This window comes from Patagioenas fasciata, chromosome 13 (assembly GCF_037038585.1).
Source record: "Patagioenas fasciata isolate bPatFas1 chromosome 13, bPatFas1.hap1, whole genome shotgun sequence".
Lineage (NCBI taxonomy): Eukaryota > Metazoa > Chordata > Aves > Columbiformes > Columbidae > Patagioenas > Patagioenas fasciata.
This window is the reverse complement of record NC_092532.1, coordinates 24,038,490-24,057,643: the sequence shown is the minus strand read 5'-3', so window position 1 is coordinate 24,057,643 and position 19,154 is coordinate 24,038,490. Positions and strand designations below refer to the sequence as shown.

Below are 19,154 nucleotides of genomic sequence, written 5' to 3'. Positions count from 1 at the left end.
TGTCTTTGTATGTTCAAATTACAGGCAGTTTTGCATTGCAAACAACTTTGTGGCAAACCAAAAATACAGGCTTTTTTCCTTCCCCATACACACATGCTGATTTATGGTGTCCTTTGGTGGAAGGAAGTTTCCTCTGTTTTTAAAATAAAACAATCTCCTAGTAAACCTGTTGGGTCTCTGAGATGACAAAATCATAGCTGGGATAATGTCATCTATTGATAAGATGTCACACTGCTGTGGCTCTAACGAGCAGCTGCTGGCCTGTACTCCTCATCAGGGGGCTCAGTTCCTGACAAATGCCACTCTTATTCGGATGGTCAATGGGTGCCAGTGTTCCCGGTAACCTAAGAGGCAAAATGGAAGGTGGAAGACTAGTCAGCTTCTTCACGGGCAGCTAATGCCAGCAGACCATTAACGAAAGGGCCATGTTCACTGTTGTGCTGTCACAGTGTTACGGTGCTTCTAATGTATTATACAGAAATTATGTGGCATTGTGTCCAAGGATTGATGGTAAAAAATCAAATACAAATAGTAAGTATTAGAGAGATCTGTCTCTAATCTTAGCATCCAGATACATACGGCTACATAAGATGACAATTATCAATCAGTCTGAGAAGCCTTCATTTTACTCGTGTTACTGCAGTTAGAAATCATGTTACATTTATAAGAAGGATGCAAAACGATTCAGAGATAGTAGCATAAGCCCGGACTAACGAGCCACTCCTGTATTATTAGGACAGCGGTCTAGGCTTTGAGGCTAACACCACTAACTAGTCCAAGGTCACCGTAGTATCATACAGTATCACAACCATATGTGCAAACTTTAAATATCCAAGAACAAAGAACATGAAAGCAAATGACCAGATTCAAAATCGCTGTTTCAAAACCCGCTGAAATTGTGGGCTTTGTGCTTTACCATTTCAAACCTGGAATTTCAGCCTTCTGCTCTGCTAGCAACCCAAGCACACAATTACAGGGAGAGGTTTTTCAAAGTCAGCAGTTTCCATTTAGGATAGAAAAGGGAGCAGCTAATTTTCCTAAAACGATGATCAACTAACAAATTCCAATCAGTTTATGTACTTTAAAATATCATTTAACTTCGGGGTCTAAATATGAATCAAGCTCTTGTGAAACATGATCTTTGATGCAGTGTAGAGAACAGCTACTGGAAAAACCTTTTCCTTTAAAGCATAGCTGGAAACACTAGAACAACCTGAGCAAGTTGTGATCTGGTCTCTTGCTGCACCCAGGGTGTCGCAATGGCTGTACTGCACTCCTACCTTATCTGCAGCACCAAAAACCCTACAGATTCGCCAGTGCAAAAGTACAGATTTGTGGCATGCCAATTAGGTGCACTCATTAGCTTAAAAACACTCGGCAGCTAAAGATTTGGTGGATTTACCCTGGCAATACTGGATTTCTACCTTGTAAAGGGTGTATTTCTTTTTAACATCTCAAGTGTATTAATCAGCAAAAAGCAAAAGCTAGAATGTTGATCACAGTGCAAAGCTGATTAATGGGGAAATAAAAGACGACAATGCACATGCTTGGATTAGCAATCTGTTCACAGTAGCAGACAGAATACTTTTCGATAAATAAACCCCCAATATCCCAGACTGACGTTCATGCATAATCCATTCTTTGCACAACAAACTCAAATAAACCTTCATTTCAAAATGCCTGGCTTAAAAAGAGATGTGTACTCATCAGTGTTTGCAGCTTAACTATTTAATCTCATATATTCTTCTAAGGATCTTCTTATTAGCTGGACTTTGATTTTCTAAATTCTAAATGTAACTGGACTTTGGAAGATTTCTGTGGTACCTGCGTGCCAACTGAAACCTCACCTCTCATTCCTACAATTCTCCTTTTGGCCACACATGCGTTTTTCAGGCAGTCAAGTTGAAACACAGAAGTCATTGGGGAAAGTACTACATGGTTTTGGTAGGATATACCAGCTTTTGTAATTACAAAAACCAGGGAAGTACAAATGAACTTTTCTACACATTTTCTACAAACAAGCAAGCTAAAATGGCTGAGATAACTGTAACTATGAAAATACACTCCTATCGTTGGAACTCCAAGACCAGCATAAGCACCCTACTTTCCTTTTTTCTCCTTTCTACACAAATTCTCTTGCTAATCTTCTATGATATTTCCATCCTGAGATGAACCGTCCCAGGAGCACAGAACACACATACACGAGAATCATCAGAATCGGAATGAAGAATGAACAGAGTAACCAGCCCTCTCCATTTTTCAGACCACACTCGATCTCCCCCAGGTGGAAACTGAAGTGCCATAGTGTGATTAAACAGGGCTCTCGATCCCACGTGTGCTGCAGGAGAGGAACTGTGTTAGGTGGATAAGTGTTGCTCGTTTCACATGAACAGAAGCAGTCTTCTCCACTCCTCCCGCTCTGTTTAAGTACTTTCTATTCTTATTCTGGTGACAGTCACATAAGCTCCTAATTTACATGTGATGTATGATCTGGCTCATAAACTACCAGATTTATTTTGATACAACTGACTATATATTTAATGCGTAAATCTAGATGCCGGAAATATTCAGCATTTTTACTCTTACTTTTCTGATAAGCTCAGCTGAATCTTCTTAAAAATTGAAATAACATTACTTGAGTATTTCAGACTTTGAAAAAATGCTTCTTTGTTATCTAAAATTAAACTATTTGCAGTTTTAAAAGTATGCATATGTTTATTATCATAACTGCGGGTAAGAAAAGACCTATTTCAGTGTTTGGCATGCATAATATTAAAAAATTCAAAACATGCATACACCTAAAAAATGCCTTTAAATCGGCAATCTAAGCCTGGGCTTAGAAAATGGTGTTAAAATATGTATGATGTCATACTTCATGCTCTACTGCAGTGAAATCCATTTTGAAAATGAGCTAGAGGTTAAAAGTTCCCTAAAACATATGGCTATATAGACCCTGGAATTACAATCAATGATAATCATTAACCTTAATTTAAAAAAAAAAAACACTATAAATTCAAGATAATAATTAAGTACTAGATCTAAAGAAAGAATACCAAGTGATCGATACGACATTTTAGCACAGAGTTCCAATTAAGTTCTTGCTGTATCTGATCATCTCTGCTAGGTGCAAGGAAAGAGCAGCAGGCAGTGGATCAGTGTCACGCTCCTGAAGCTTCAGGCACCTTGACGAGACACTCCACAGCCCTTCACTCCTAGCAGGGCCGATCCTACCTTCAGGTCTGCTCAGAGACCTACTCCATGTACTTAGCACATAGAGAGGAAAGAGCTTTGGGGTGAGATAAGTATACAGGGAGAGGGAAGGTTGTAAATTATTAAACGTTTCAGGAATTATGTCTGTTACTAAATGACTGCACAGTTAAATATGCTATATTCTTTGGAAAGGGAGGTGATTTTGAAACAAAGCAATATTCAAACACAGTCTAAAGAACACAGGAACTCTCTTGATTGGTCTATACTGCAATATTCTACTTCATAAGTGTCAACAAAGATCCAGACTGCAAATCTTAGCCAGGATTGTTCAACATTTGCCACAGCTTTCCTGCTACTAATAAACGAACTACCTAGATTAATGCTAGCTCAGAAAGGCCTAAAAATGCTGCAATATAATAAACAATCCATGAAGTAATCTCTTACCGAGTTTGGTCCCTCAATGTGCTTCTGAAGACATAAGCTCAGAAGCAAAACTGGTTTTTTCAATTTAAAAATTCTGACTTGCTAAAGTCCTCAATTTATTTCCTCTTGTACTTTGTTTTTTTGTACAGCTTCCACTTAAAGATTATTTGTAATGAACAGAAAAAGAAGAATCTACTCCAAACAGCACTAAATTGGGTATATCTGTACATAACAGAATGCTTAAAAGTCAAAATCAACATTCCTGCTTGAATGTATGTTTTACATCTCTTTGTTACTGGCAAAGTACATCTTACCTTTATTTTTGCCAATTGTGTGCATCATCTTCATCATCGTTCTTTCTGTTAATTGTTGCTCCCTGTAAAACTGGAAAAAAAAAAAAGAAAGAAATGGTCACATTCTACTTTCTTGTCACTACCTTAGTCATCATACAAATTGTCACTCATGTCACTATAGAAACAGAGTGCATTTCATCATTCTAATGCATGCAGCGATAATTGTTGTTATTTCAGTCTGTGGGTAGGTAGTTAACGGTGCCAGCTGCAGTTAGCACAGACGCAGACTATTGTCATCGAGGCACAAAGCTACGTCTCCTGTCCTGTCACTGTGAGCTTTCCTAACCATCAGCAATTCCCAGGGGAACATTCAGGCAGAAAGAAGAGCTGTTCGCAGGCCTCGTTCAGTGCCTGAAACAGAACTCCCTGCAGGAATTACGCTTTCATATGGAATGCAAACAAATGAGGCACAGCACCAAGTGCCTCTTCAGATTGTCCAGTCAGGTCATTGCAGAAAGACTGGTTTCTACGTGGAAACTTAGAAAATGTGGGTTGTATTGAGTAAAGGTTCAGCTGACATCTTGTCCAGAACACAAGCTTCCTCCAGAAAGTACAGCTAGATACCATAAGATTACAATTAACACAGGTCTCTATGCAATTGCATATATTAACCTCAACATTATAAACAGATCAACAGTTACTAGGTAAATGTAAATACTGCAGTTCTGCAAGATCACAGCTATTACATGTATACTCAAATTTAGGCTCATTTAGAACACACAAGTGGATAGTAACATAAAAATAAATCATAAGTGAATACCGCACGGGATAAGAAGACTACTGTGTTAATTTCAGGGTCACCCAATCCCTACCCCAAATTAGGTTGCATCAGTTTTAAAAGCAACACGCTCTAAAATAAGCAGTTAATGGTCCCATGGAACATTATGGCAGGAGGGATCATTGGTGGTTTTGGATGCCATCTTTCCTAACCCACACACACATGCTGGCAAGCACTGACAGATTGCTTTCATGTATTATATCACGCTTGAGCTGCACCTCAGTTTAGGAAGTGCACCACACTTTTAGTTCCTCTGGATATTTATTTCACAGAATCACCAGCTGGTTGAGGTTGGACGGGACCTCAGGAGGGCATCGTGTCCAACCCTCCCGCTCAACCAGGGTCACCTAGAACAGACCACGTCCGGATCACTTTGGAGTTATCCGTACAACCTGTTCTGGTGCTCAGTCACCCGCACGGTAGAAAAAGTGTTTCCTTATGTTCAGACAGAACCTCTTGTACTTCAGTTTTTACTCATTGTCTCTTGCCTTGTCGCTGAAAAGAGCCTGGTTCCACCTTCTTTACACCGTCCCTTCAGAGACTGATGCACATTGATGAGGTGTCCCCTGAGCCCTCTCTGCTCCGGAGTCCCAGCTCTCTCAGCCTCTCGTGCCAGCAGAGATGCTCCGGTCCTTAGGCTGGACTCTCTCCAGCAGCTCCATCTCTCTCTTGCAGTGGGTGCCCAGAATTGGACACAGTACAGCGGGTGCAGGATAGAGGGGATATCAGCCCACTGAAAACACTTCTTCTAATGCAGCCCAGGATACCATTAGCCCTCTTTGCCACAAGGGTACATCACCACGTCATTGTCAAGTTGCCATCATCAGTACTCCCAGACCCTTTTTTGTAGAGCTGCTCTCCAGCCAGTCAGCCCCCAGTACGGACCAGTGCCTGGGGCTGCTCCTCCCCAGGTGCAGGTCTTTCCTTGCCCTTTGCTGAGCTGCGTGAGGCTCCTGTCAGCCCATTTCTCCAGCTTGTTGAGGTGGTTTGGCACGGTAGCACAACTCCCTGGGGTACCTGCCACTTCTTTGGTACCAGTAGCAAACTTGCTGCAGGCCTCTGATAACAGAGTCTCCCACTGTATCCTTAGAGCCAAGATGGTTAGATACAGACTACTGAAGTAGACTATGAGGAGAGCAGAAAATTGGCTGGGCCATTGCGCTTAAACGGTTGTAGTCAGCAGCACAATGTCCAACTGGTGGCCAGTTACTAGTGATGTCAGTCAGTGGCAAACATGAGGGCCAATAGTGTTCAAAGTCTTTATTAGTGACCTAGACAACAGGACAGAACGCAATTTGGACAATTAAAAATCCAGGAGAATGGCTGATAGGCTGGAGGTTACAGCCACTGTTCAGAGACACCTCAACGGGCTGAAGAAAACTATTATAACTATTACTTATATTAAAAGTATTGTTATCACTTTTACTAATATTTGGCTTGAACCACGGACGTTTTATTCCCTGTTATTCTCAGTTCATGTTAATTTGGTTATAATTAACAAAAGTTACAGGGAATATTATCTCCTATTTGAGATACAGCTAATGTGTAGTTTAAATATTAATGAGCGTATTCTTTATAAGGATAACTGCAATGCTTAAGGTAGATTAGCCAAGCACGCAATTGTTTTTCTAAAGGTGTTTCAAATCAATAGGTTTACACATGAACTATAAGGCACTGTTTTCTGTACTTAGCCTTCCTTGCTCAAAACCATGAGGTACACAAGTGGTACGCAGGGATCGTATTTCCCTCTGACATATGCCTGTGCAATTTGGTTCTGAAAAATCTCTTAGAAACCAATAACACTATATGAAAAGTAATGGGCTTTTCTTGTCAATATGCTCAATTTAGAACTGACCAAAATGCTGTCATGAATTAGAGCACTGTATCATCAAAACTATATATTTATGCAAAGTACCGTAAAAACTGAATTATGACTAGAACTGTCCTTGGACACATCTGTTTAAAGGTCCCATCTGTGAACACAGCAAATTAGACAAAATGTTGATGGCGGTATAGTTCATGAATACCAATAATGACATTAAATGTTGCTGGACAGAAAATACACAGTCACCGAGCCACAGAACTCTTGTACAGCTCTTTCATTGATCATTTCCAATTCTAAGAATTGTGAGATGCAGATTGTTACTCATGAGGTTTATCCCTGCATGTCTCTGCCTACTGAGGTTTCCCCAGTTCCTCTGAGATTCCTCACTCTGTTATTCATACGTATGTACATACATATCCTTCTTATTTTGTATTTAGGTCACATCAGCTATGCACACACAGCAGCATCAAACAGGTCACCATATGTCCAAAAATTCCACATGTTTGTTATGCATGTACATTCTAAAATGTATTTGATTTACTACAATGAGCTACTGCAATGACCATATAGATTTGTTGAGAAATACAGTATTCGCCGTTATAATTTGAACAATACATCAGCAATACAGTAACCACAGTCTTTTGGGGGAACACTAGACATACTGCATGTGTTCTCCATAGTGTATGTACACGTACAGCTTCCCAGTAAACCTCAGCCAAACACGATAGCCGTACGTTTTTCCTGAACCTTTTTTCTTTTTGGCAGACAGCCAGACTGGAAAGACTCTGCTGCAGCCCTGGAAGCTATATTTAGTAATAACTCACTTCTCAGCAAACAGGTATCAAACTATGTGGGAGGAAAAACAAGGTTCTAATTCTCACCCATCTAAAAGAACACCAGCAGCGCTGTGTGCCAAGGCGGCTCGCTGCACGGGGCTGGGAGGGGCTGTGGCTGTGAGTCCTGCCCTTCAGGCCCTGGCACGTTTGCCCACAGCCAACGTGGCTCGTTTGCTCAGGCCAGGCTTTGGGCTGTGACTGGAACAGAAACAAAGTGCGAGCAGTGAAGTCGCCTTGGCTCTTTTGGTTTTTTACAAATGTTTGCTCTGGGCAAGTATAGCTAAAATAAATAGAGCATAATAAGAAGAGAGTAATTTAGGCATATTTAGGCAGTCAGCTTGACTCCCATAATACTTGGTTATGGATAGCTGTTAAATACTTCATCTTCTTTAATAATTCTACAGCATATCACAAAATACTGTATTCTAAACCGAACTTAATCAAAATGCACTGTGTGGCAAACAGACATGAAAACCAGGTAGGAACAGACAACACACAGTGATATAAAGCACAGCAGCACAGTTAGAAATTGGACAACAACAGCCATCAAGTGGCATTCTTTCCACATTCCAAGCATCAAGCGGTGAGTTCCGTGCCTTTCGTTTCCCTGGGACACTAGCTACCCTGGTAACCAAGCACGCACTTGTAATTTACAGCTATCAATATAAGAACAGCAGGAAAAGTGCCCTTCTTCCAAAAAGGAGCCAAAGTGAAGCATGTAGAAAACCACCTGTACTGTTTCAAGACAAGTAATCCATATAATTACAGGGTTTGTGTTGGTTTTTTTTCTGATCAGACAAGGCTGAAGGAACTCAAAGACAAACCACTTTGAAAAAATTCACTGCAAAAAGCTTCTATAGCTGATTTTTAACTACTTATATGCTGCTGTGTATCTTATTAATTTCACGGAAAGTAGGTGAGGGAATCTTTGTCTTTCATAGGGTTAATTAAATATGCAACTTTAGAAATATTATCCTGATGTGTGCTACGTGCACCATGCCTGAGAGAGGGGAGAACTCTGTCACACCCTGCTATCTCGTGTGCTTGCGCCGGCACACAGGACGATTTAAGGTCCTGACTGGGAAAGAAAACAAATGACAAACTCTTCACCAAGTTGATTGTATTTACACACAGGTTATTCTATGAACAGGGACTGCCTGAATTCTTTCTTGAATGCTCTCGGGACTCCAGAGTAAGCCTATGCAGAGCAATGCAGACAGCAGTGGGAAAGTCACACCAGAGGAAGTTCAGATTGGTTATTAGGAAAAATTCCTTCACAGAAAGGGTTGTGAAGCACTGGAACACACTACCCAGGGACATGGTGGAGTGGCCATCCCTGGAGGGGTTTAAAAGACGTATAGATGAGGCTCTTAGGGACACATTCCAGCGCCAGAGTTGGGTTAATGGTTGGACTCAACGATCTGAAGGGTCTCTTCCAACCAAAATGATTCTGTGAAAGACCCAGTTCTTTGTGAAAACCAGCCAGAACCCGCATACCTCAGGAAGTCAGCTTGCTTTCTACCAGGTGCCTTTTGTACGCAGCTGTTAAATTTTCTTCATAGCTTCTGTGCTTCCACTGTGTTTCACTATACTTGGCATGGTAGGGAATGCAAAACCAAACAGAAATAGGCTCACATGTACCAAATTCACCTGGCCATCCAGAAAACTGCTAGCCTTTCATTTGGGACCTGCCACAACAGCATTGCTCCTGCCACTATATCTGTGATAGCTTCTTTCAAGCTGTTACCTTTCTGCTGTCAGCAACAGATGAGCTTTGGTTATCACCATCTTTATGCTTTATCACTCACCATGCAAGAGCAGCCTGCGGTAATCGCCTGTGACTTCAGCAGTGACTGCATTAACCTACCAAGAACTGGAAACCGATCCAGAAAATCGCACTTATGTGTGTAATTGATTTTCATGGGCCCATGGCATCAATAAAAATTTAACATTTTGCAAATACATCTAAGGAATTTATTTTTTGGGGGGGGATATGAATAGCAAGGAGTTAGCCATTTATTTCACTAAGCAAGATAATGCACAGAATTACCAGGTTGTTTCAAGTTTATGTTGTTTAAATCAATCCAGTCCTTCAGAGTGGTACCCTTTGTATCTTACCTACAATGAATTTCTAAACCACGACAATCTATATGGACATATATTTTCAGCAAGATCCATTGAAAATATTTATTCTGCATTTCAAGTCTTTCTTCTAGAATTTTAGTCATTAATACGTTTAGTGAATAAACATTAAAATTTATAATACATAGTAAATTATAACAAGGAAGCTTACAGACATTCCAGTAGAAAGATAAAAGCAGAGTATTTGGATCTTTTTCCATTAAGATGAAAAAGCTGATTAAGACTGCAAGTGTACCTGTTTATACAATCAGTCTTCACTTCAAAATGTAAATGGACATTTTTCTACACTATGAATGTAATTGCACCAAAACTATATTTTACATCTCTAACCTCATGTTCACAAGGTTACACATGATTTTCTATTTGTTCACAGCTGCCTCAATTATAGCCAATATTTTCATAATTCTACTGATAAGCCTTTTACGTGTAAAACTTGGGAATCGTGAAATGTAGAAAAGGTAGAATCTGCTGAACACCGAGCACACATTTGTTGCAGGAGATGTAGAATTTCAGCTTCAAATAAATGTGTTTATTTCTACAATAAAGCTTTTACTATAAATATTCACAAATAACTTAATCAGGATTACAGCATTCCTGCATAAGGCACTTTTGTACAGTTCCTATCCCAAATTTTTGTCCCCTGTGTATCATGAAGACAAGACATGTTGCCACGAGTACGGACAACACGCAGGAGTCTTCCCAATGAAACGAGGATGCCTGATGTACTGAAGCTGACAGTTTCATCAGCTTAACTGAGCATGCAACATCACCCATAATGGTCCTAACGGGGAGTACAGAGAGGTCTTGTGCTCGCAGAATTAGTGAATGGTTGAAGTTGGAAGGGACCTCTGGAGGTCATCCTGTCCAACTCTCCTGACAGAGCAGCGTCACCTGGAGCTCATTGTCTAGGACTGTGTCCAGCAGCTTTTGAGCATCTCCGTGGATGGAGACTCCACCTGGGGCCAGCTGAGCCTCGTTTCTTCCAGGCTAAGCAGTCCCAGCTCTCTCAGCCTCTCGTGCCAGCAGAGATGCTCCGGTCCTTGGGCTGGACTCTCTCCAGCAGCTCCATCTCGCTCTTGCAGCGGGCAGCCCAGAACTGGACACAGTACAGCAGGTGCGGCCTCGCCAGTGCTAAGTACAGTCACTTAGTAATCATTATTAATTTCTCAACATGCAGTTCAATGGGAGATAAATAGTCTATCCATTCTTCACTCATTTCTATTCTATAAGTAAATTTCTAGAGCTCACAGTATGCTTAATAGAACTTTTTAGATACTAATATGGAACACTTCCAAGCCTCTCTCCCTTAGGATATATGTACAGCTATTAGAGATGATTTTGAGAGACAGAATATTATTTATTAACATCATTTTAATGTAAGCTGCCTTGTTCAGCAAAGCAAATTTTGTCTGGGAAAAAAACCTTTCCCCATCAGCTCTTAAAAGGATTCAGGGAATCTTCTGTGGGATCAAAAGCCCAGCTGGTTTCCTCCTGACCACATCCTCATCTGCTCTGACGATGAATGCAATGAAATCCAAGCCTGCAGGCACATGCTAGAGCAAAAATATGTTTAGATTTTTAATTCCCTGGGTGGATACAACCATGTGAAATACAGATTACCTATGTTTATCATACGAAGCAGAGCAATGAAGACAGTATTTCTCGTGTATATAATTTAATATTAATCATTTTAAAATATATTCTTACTCTAAGTCCATGACTGAACCATCCTTGAATTTACAGGGCCTTCTTCGTAAAATTCCTCCATACAAAACGAGATTCAAGCCCTGCAAGCTCCATTCATATAGCCATGCCTTGGGATACAAAGAATGTGTAAAAAGTTTCCATTTAAAAAGCTGACGCACTCTTTATTTTAAAACCTGAGTGATATTTGTACTAAATACATGAACGTTTGGTTCCCTTGGCTAGCCTTGCAAAATGAAACAGTACTATCCTGATGAAGGGTTCAAAACACTCTTCATTATGAACAGTATGACACGCTGATCTTTCGATTAGGTTTTCGCTGTTCTGGTACAGTCAACAAGTTAGAGTCTTCCTGTTATAATTTTAAATATGTTTATTTGGCTTTGACTGAGGCTTCAGGACACCTTTATATGTTATTTATATTTTCTATAAATGTAGTTCCTTTACTATGGAACTACAGACGAAGCAAACCATTCTTCACTGTGAAGCAGCTGGCTAGTGGTATGTTACCAGTCAAGTGAGATGAAACTGTTCAGCTGTAGTGAAGTGACTGCAGGGAAGGGCCATGTGACAATTGTTAGACCACACACTGAAGAGTTCAGCAGTACACAGGGAAAAAACATTACATTCTGTATTTTAAGAAATTACCTTCAATTTACCCCTTTTATTCCAAGGTTCCCATATGCAAACATTTCTGCCTGGAGCAGACTGAGGAAAAGGAAGGTGTTCCAAACAACGGCTCACAACATCCATGGTACTTTCACCAGAATTAGTAAGCCTTTCCTCTCAAAATGCTTCTTTGACTAGTCCAGAATCCAAATGTACTGAGCTAATCTGCTTTGTTTGGGATATCTTAATGACACACATTAAAACCCAAGGGCAGAGACGAAGGAAAAAAGTCAACTCCCCACCCATTGTGCGCATTTTTCTGGTCTGGTATACATAGGTCAGTCTGTCACAGCAAAAACAGCGCTTTTACTTTCAACACAGCACTAATAACAAGGTGCTTAACTAGACAGCCAGTGGGATGGTAAAAGTACTGCTTTTATATATATATATAATTTTTTTTAAAAGCATTCTTTGATTTTTTTTTTCAAAATAATCTTGTTTTGTGGGTTTTTTAACAAAAATAGCTCTTTTCCCCAAGTGGCATGCCACACATCTGAAACACAGATCAGCTGGGAGGCTGGAAAAGCTGTTAGTGGACACAGGCCTGGCTGAGGTTGCTACAGAGTAAACACCACACAGCAGTGGTGAATGGAAGGGCTCTGCTCCAAAAAGAAGGGAGAGCTCCAGCTTTGCCTCTTGCATAGAAGAGAAAAACATACGTGTTCAAAATCTTTCTGCTCGTGGAAAAGGGCTCTTCAGCCTGAAACTCCGTATTAATGTTCATTTTTGTAAAGAAACATTCCATAGTACTGAAGCATCTGTTACTGAAGTCACTAGCACTGCAGTGTTTATCACACTTTAACTCATGGTTCTATTTCTGGATTCTTTTTCCCTGCTTGAAATTTTGGAATCACCCACAGCTGAAAGAAGAAACGGAAGGCAGCCGTTCAGTAATTGTCTGTGTAGATGAGAGATGGCTAAATTTTGGAGATCTAAGGAATCACAAAGAGCACAGTAGGCTTGCAGAGCCTATTTGATCACAGGCTGGCCTGTGCTTGATCAAGCATTATATTAATACATCCTTCTAAAAAACCCCTTTAAACTTGCGGAAACTTCCAATATTTTATAGTATATAGATTACAGAGCATGGTCCTTTACCTCTTACGTTGAGCTGCCTTTGTACAATCGCTGTCTCAAAATGTCTTCTATTAAGACTTCATATTAGCTAAACCAGCACGCTGGAGGAATCCTCCTCATTCCATCGCTCATCCTAAGAAACACGTCTCAGCACAGTAAAATCGTGTCTATTTCCATTGGTTCCTGCCCAACACTGAGCTCTTGATTGATTTTCCAAACACGGTTGTTTTATGCCTTCTATTGTTAGATCATCCTCCGCCAACGTCTGTCTGAGGAAGGTTCCTTTGGAAACCTTACCAGTTAGGAGAGACACAACTGTGTTCATATTCAGCACTGGCAAAAACCAGCTGGAGTCAGTAGACGGGCTCCAACTCGCTCCAGAGCTGCATCTGATACTTGGTGTTTCCATTAATTGTTTCACCGTTTGAAACAAATGTTTATTTAAAGCTGATTGAGGTAAGAGCTGACACAGCGTGCCATTTATATCATCAGTGCCTCCGCCACTCCATCTCAGCACGTTTTACTTTGAAGAAGTAAAAATAGCTTCATCAGACACAGAAGGAAAAATCTTCAAGCTCTGTGAAGGAAACAGCAGAGGAATGAAATCTCCACTGCTGAATATTTTTACTCGGGAAGCTGTGAGATTCCAGAATAAATTAGTTCTGCGCATCCAGCTCAGTTTTCGGAAGAACAAACCAGTGGAGTACTGAAGCCAAACTCGCAGCTCTTCACGGCACAGTCTTTGCAAAGAGTGTTTCTGCATCCTACCCTAAGAATACTTTTTTAAGGCACTAGATTTTTTTTTCCTGCACAGGAGATCCACCACTTGCACAATAGAAACCAGTTACTGACACAGGCACTTCAATAACCTTATGTCCTCAGTGCTCTAGATACGAGTAACAGACACACAGGAAGGCACACAGAGAAACTCAGTGTCTAAACACATCCAGACCTGGGCACCGACCACAGAACTAGGAAGGAGCCATCTCTTTTCCAGGGAATGTTAGAGGATCACATTCCCCCAACCCCTCTGCATTGCTTCTGGAAGACAGAGCGAGGGAGGCATTTTGATGTCATAAACATAAATAAATAAATAGCTTTCCACAAAAAGACTTGTGCTGTGTTCTACATTACCATGGACTGGTGAAGCAGCCTCAGCAGGGGAACACTTGAGTTTTGATAATGGATATTCTGGTTGTTACAAAAGCAAAGCATAAGACCTCAAATACAATCACATTTGTGTCCTCACACAACTTTCTAAGAGTTTCAACTAAAAAGGAAATAATTCATTCACCTGGGCCAAATCTGAAATTATCACATCAAAGGAACTGATCTAAGAGCTGTATTTTCTGGAAAGATAACTGCAATGACAATAAATAAGCACCTTCTTGAGACTCTTCTGAGAAAGACACCAACTGGAAGCTCACCAATTAATGAATACCATTGGAAAGACAGAAGACACACACATAAATCTGAGGAGTATTATGGCTCTGCAGCATTAGAACAAGAGTCATATTTGTAAGCTTTCTTCTGTTTGTCTCAATATTGACAGTCTTCTGCTGTAACTGTTTCTAAAACAGTATTAACTGAAAGCTTAATGGTGTTAAACAGAGTGCAGTTGCCTCATTTCTCATTGCTCCCTGAAGGATGATGATTATTCTTTCCTCTTGCTTCAGAAGCTGAAAGCTCTGTTCATTTGTTAGGATTTCCCAGGAGATGAAGGGAGACAGAAACGACCGCAGCTCTCCATGTTTTCTCTGTAACCACATCATCTCAGATTTCAGCTTTGTTTTTTAATGCTTGCTAGTGACCCACATCAATGCAGTTCCAAGAAAACATAACCATATAAAAGTCACTGCAGTGTCCAAATTAAAGATCTCGTAATTGATCTGAATGACAGGTCTATCTATAGCAGACAGCTTGATTGCAAGGCGTGCTTCTCCTCAAACTAGGGGTGGGCTCCATGCTCTCAGTTTCACTTTGTATTGCTTAAATTAGAAGATTGGAATACACTAGTTAGCAAAGATGTTTTGGACCACATTTGTCTCTGAAATCGCTCCTCTAACTTGACAAATGAAGAGTAAACATTTTTGCTTTAAACAAACAAACAAAACAATAACAACAAAACCCAAACCAACCAAGCAAGCCACCCCACAAAACCCAAAACCCAACACAGCAATGCCAGAGTTTTCCTGAGAAGTGCCAGCTGCTGCTACACAGACAGGTACAACATTCAGAATTAGAAAAAAAGGCTTAAGCAACAGCAAGAAATTACAGATTTAAAACACTGTCTGTGCTGACTGCACGGTGCCACAAACCAAAAAGTACGACTGGCTTCAACTAGTTCATCATGGTCACTAGTCTTTAATTTCCATGGTTTCGGAAACCTTTTAAACTTGTTTCTATGCGGCAACACTCAACATAATTACAAAGATGATGACAATTATCATGAGCACAGGAAGGCAGAGCAGTAAAACTACTTTTGCATAGTAAAGTACAATTTTAGAAAGTAGTGTAGAAATGTTTTCCTCAGCAGTAGTTAATCACAGGGCAGCTTGTTTCAAGCTCAATTTTGGTGCCTTGAGTGCAACACAGCCACTACAGTTGCTACTCAAACTCCTCCTAATTTCATTGTAAAAATGATTTTTAAAGCTGGAACTACCGAATGTCACAACCTAGGTGGAACTTTGGCCCTTCTACTTTAATCACTACTGGACTATATATCACGAGAAGAAAGATGTCATCATATCCCAGCTGTTACCAGAACCACCTGCAAAATCCTCTGCCAGGTTGGCAAACCGTAGCAGCTGGTCCCATGATACTGTCACAGTGAACAAGAACACAAGAAACTTCTTCAAAAGATCTAAAGGAATCTGTTCAGCTGAACAGACCAGCTCAGCACAGAAGTGTAACTCTACCAAGGCTATCCTGCCACTTAATCCGTTTCTAATATCTCCTAGCATTTAAAGAAAATGGTATCTACATAAACCAATGCAATATAATACCAAAATGTCTTATCTACCTCAGTTACCTCAAGTTAGGGATGTGTTAGCTGAAGGAGAATGCCATGCTCATGCAGCTCAACAGCTGTCAGTACCCAAGGCAGCCAGAACAGACCTAGTACTTGTACCCAAGGAAAGCCCTTCTTACGGCAAGTCAAACAGAACACAACGGCATAATCCCTAAAGTGACATGGAAATGTATCCTCCAAGGGAGCTAAATACAGGCTTCTGCATTCCTGCTATCTCTCCTTTGTAAGGATACTTATTTCAGCCCCTTCCACCAGCACACACACGTCCAGTTAACTAATCTGGGAGTGGAAAACTAAATCTTCACCAACCAAGACCAGTTTTCTGCAAAGCACAACCTCAGTATTGCAGGCACATCAGGGTCGGAGCAGCAGCAGGCTGGAAACTCCTGATCACATCTGGCTGGGTTTTGGCCCCAGCTTCCTAAAAGTATTGCCCAAGTTCTTACTGGTTTGTGTATTTTATAGTCCACGTGTACTCAATAAAATCAAAACTAATTTTTCTGTAGTGCTTCTTGTGTTTTTAAAATGCATTATTGAATCCCACAGATTCTCTGGTAGGATCACTTAATCTTCTCAACACTTCAAGTTTAGTACATGTGGAAGTACATGTTCCTAATTTTTCTACTTTTACTTATAGTAAGAACTACACTAGATTTCATGTTACATTGCAGCATACCATATTTGGATATATTGGGTGTCCAATATCATCTTCAGATTCTTTTAGTTAGTATTGCGGAAGGGAAGTACTTAGTCCAGAAATTCAGTCTGGAACAATTGTTTAGTCTTCGCTTAGCATTTAAACTGAACGCTCTCCTGTGCTGAGATGGTCTACACCTATTGCACAGGTTGAGGTAGTTCTGCATCTACCACAGCTGAAGGTTTCAAAAACGGCTCTCGTGCCTGCAGGCGATCAAAGCAAGGAAGCTGGCGTTTATCACTGCAAAACCAACGCTCTCTGGCAGCACAAACTCCTAATGTCTCACTGGAAGAGAACGTGTCAGATCAGAAAAAACCAACCTTCTGAAATTCTGAGTCAGCAAGTCACGGAGATTCCTGCCCAGTTCACGTGTTCACATCCACCGTACCTCCTGATTACCTTGGTGAATTACGCCCTTGCAGGAAATAACGATTTAAATCATCAGCAAGTTTTTAAAACTAAACACCTACTGGGAACATCTTAAATCAAAAATGTGTAGAACATACAGTTTTAAATGGTGAAATCTTCCTTCCCAAATCATACAGGGATCGTCTAATAGAGAGTATTTGGATGGTAGAGCACAGCTTATCTTCAATAAAAACCAAACGTACTAAGAAAGCCAATGGGCAAGAGCACCCAAACCAAACCAAAGTAGCAACAACCATCTGCAAATGTATCTGTTTTCATCAAGAAAATTAGAAGGCGATAGAGAAGCTGCTCAATTCTAGACTTGGGTCTGCTCTTCTGATTCGCTTCATTATACAACGTGTTCATGCCGTCGTATCTCTACAACATTAGCTCCTCTGAGGTTTCTGCTTTAGCAGATAATAAAGTCTGTTTCATCAATCTTGTTAAACTTTTTCTTGACTTTTACGACATGAAATTTTTCACTAGATAGGCAGCATATGGCTTCAGTATGGACTTAATGAATTCTGCTTTAATTAGCCTAATCCTTTTCCCCCTCCCTGTACTAGTTAACAATCTATGCTTCCATCAAATTTTCTTGGAATAATCTGTTATCCAAAATTAATCTGAGAATCAAAGGGGGTTTTTTTTATTAGAACCTGATAAGGCAAACTGTTGGTGGCAATTATTCAATACTAAACTAACCTGAGTTACAAAGGATTCTGAAAGTCCCCAACTCTGTCGTCCAAATGTAGGCTTCTTCATCTGTGCTTGGGTATCTTAAATCAATGGGTTTGCTTTTCAAATAAGCTAAGTGATTTTACTGTCTAATAAGGCTTAGTTAATTAAATCTTGCACAAACTTATGATTTTGAAGGGTTATAAAAGTGGAAAATCCTTGGTTTTCATTTCCCAAATAGCTAACAAAAAGAATTATACTTTAATGTTCTTGTATTAAAAACTAACATAATAAGTGGCTTTATACTCCAGCATAAATAAAACATTAAACAAAACAGTAAAACCACCCGTAACATCAATGAAGTTATCTTCTAAAAACCAAAACATCCAATTGAAATGAATAATGAAAGGCTTCAGCACAGCTTTTACGCCTACAATATTTACTTATAGATCATCTCGTTTCCTCCGAGGGCTAATGTGGAAACGGGGAGCTGCTGCCATCCACAATCAATAATCCTCCTAGAAGCTTGCTGTGAGGTACAGGAGACGCTGCCAAAAGCAGTCAGCCCGAAATTAAATTCATTTAGGGCTTCTGCTTGCCTTTTTTTTTTTTAAAGGAGAAGGCAAGACAAACATTTCCCAGCATCCCTCCTTTCGCTTACTGACTTCTCCTTGTGAAGGATGCCGTTCAAATCTCCTAAAGCTTTGTTTGACTGACGGGACCCTATTAACACAATTTGAACTTGGACTAAAAGCTATAAAACATTTTGGAATTTATGAAGTGTTTGTAACAACACAGAGGGTAAGTCCAGCTTATCAGCCTTTAGTGCTATTAGACATGTTTTGGGCCCAGAAGAACGCAGTCATTTTGTCTGCGAGGTAGGAAATAATCTGGCTGTGTTAGAAAGTGGAATTCCAATAAACAATCACATCTGCTAAAAGGTACACACATTGTTCCTAGGAAGAATCAGAAACAAGAATATTCACATCTACAACACGCTGCACATTTTCACTAGTGCTGCTCTTTGACGACACGACGAACTCCCAGCTCTGCAAAACACCTGAACTGGACCTCTGAAATACTAACCAGAGTCCAGCCAACGTTCTCCGCTTTGTGTTCCTGAACACAAGCCTCGAGAGCTACTCTGCTAGAAGGGATCCAGCCTCACTCCTTCAAAAGATAACATTTTTAGAGAACCATCAGAATAGTCCACCATAAAAAAGTTGCATCAGGCATGGCCAAGAATGAAAGCACCCCAAATTCGGAAATTACAACTGGAAGTTGAGCTCTAGGTTGAATTTCAGGTACACTAATGAAAGTGGTTTG

The 19,154-nt window shown here is 40.3% G+C and overlaps 1 long non-coding RNA gene across 1 annotated transcript in view; it reads right to left on the bottom strand.

Annotated features, from left to right (window-relative positions):
• LOC139829046 (uncharacterized) overlaps window positions 1-19,154 on the bottom strand; it is a 56,644-nt gene that overhangs the window by 22,909 nt on the left and 14,581 nt on the right. Inside the window, exon 2 of the long non-coding RNA XR_011741263.1 lies at window positions 3,948-4,017. This is a non-coding gene — a long non-coding RNA (uncharacterized lncRNA). The remainder of the gene's footprint in view (window positions 1-3,947; window positions 4,018-19,154) is intronic.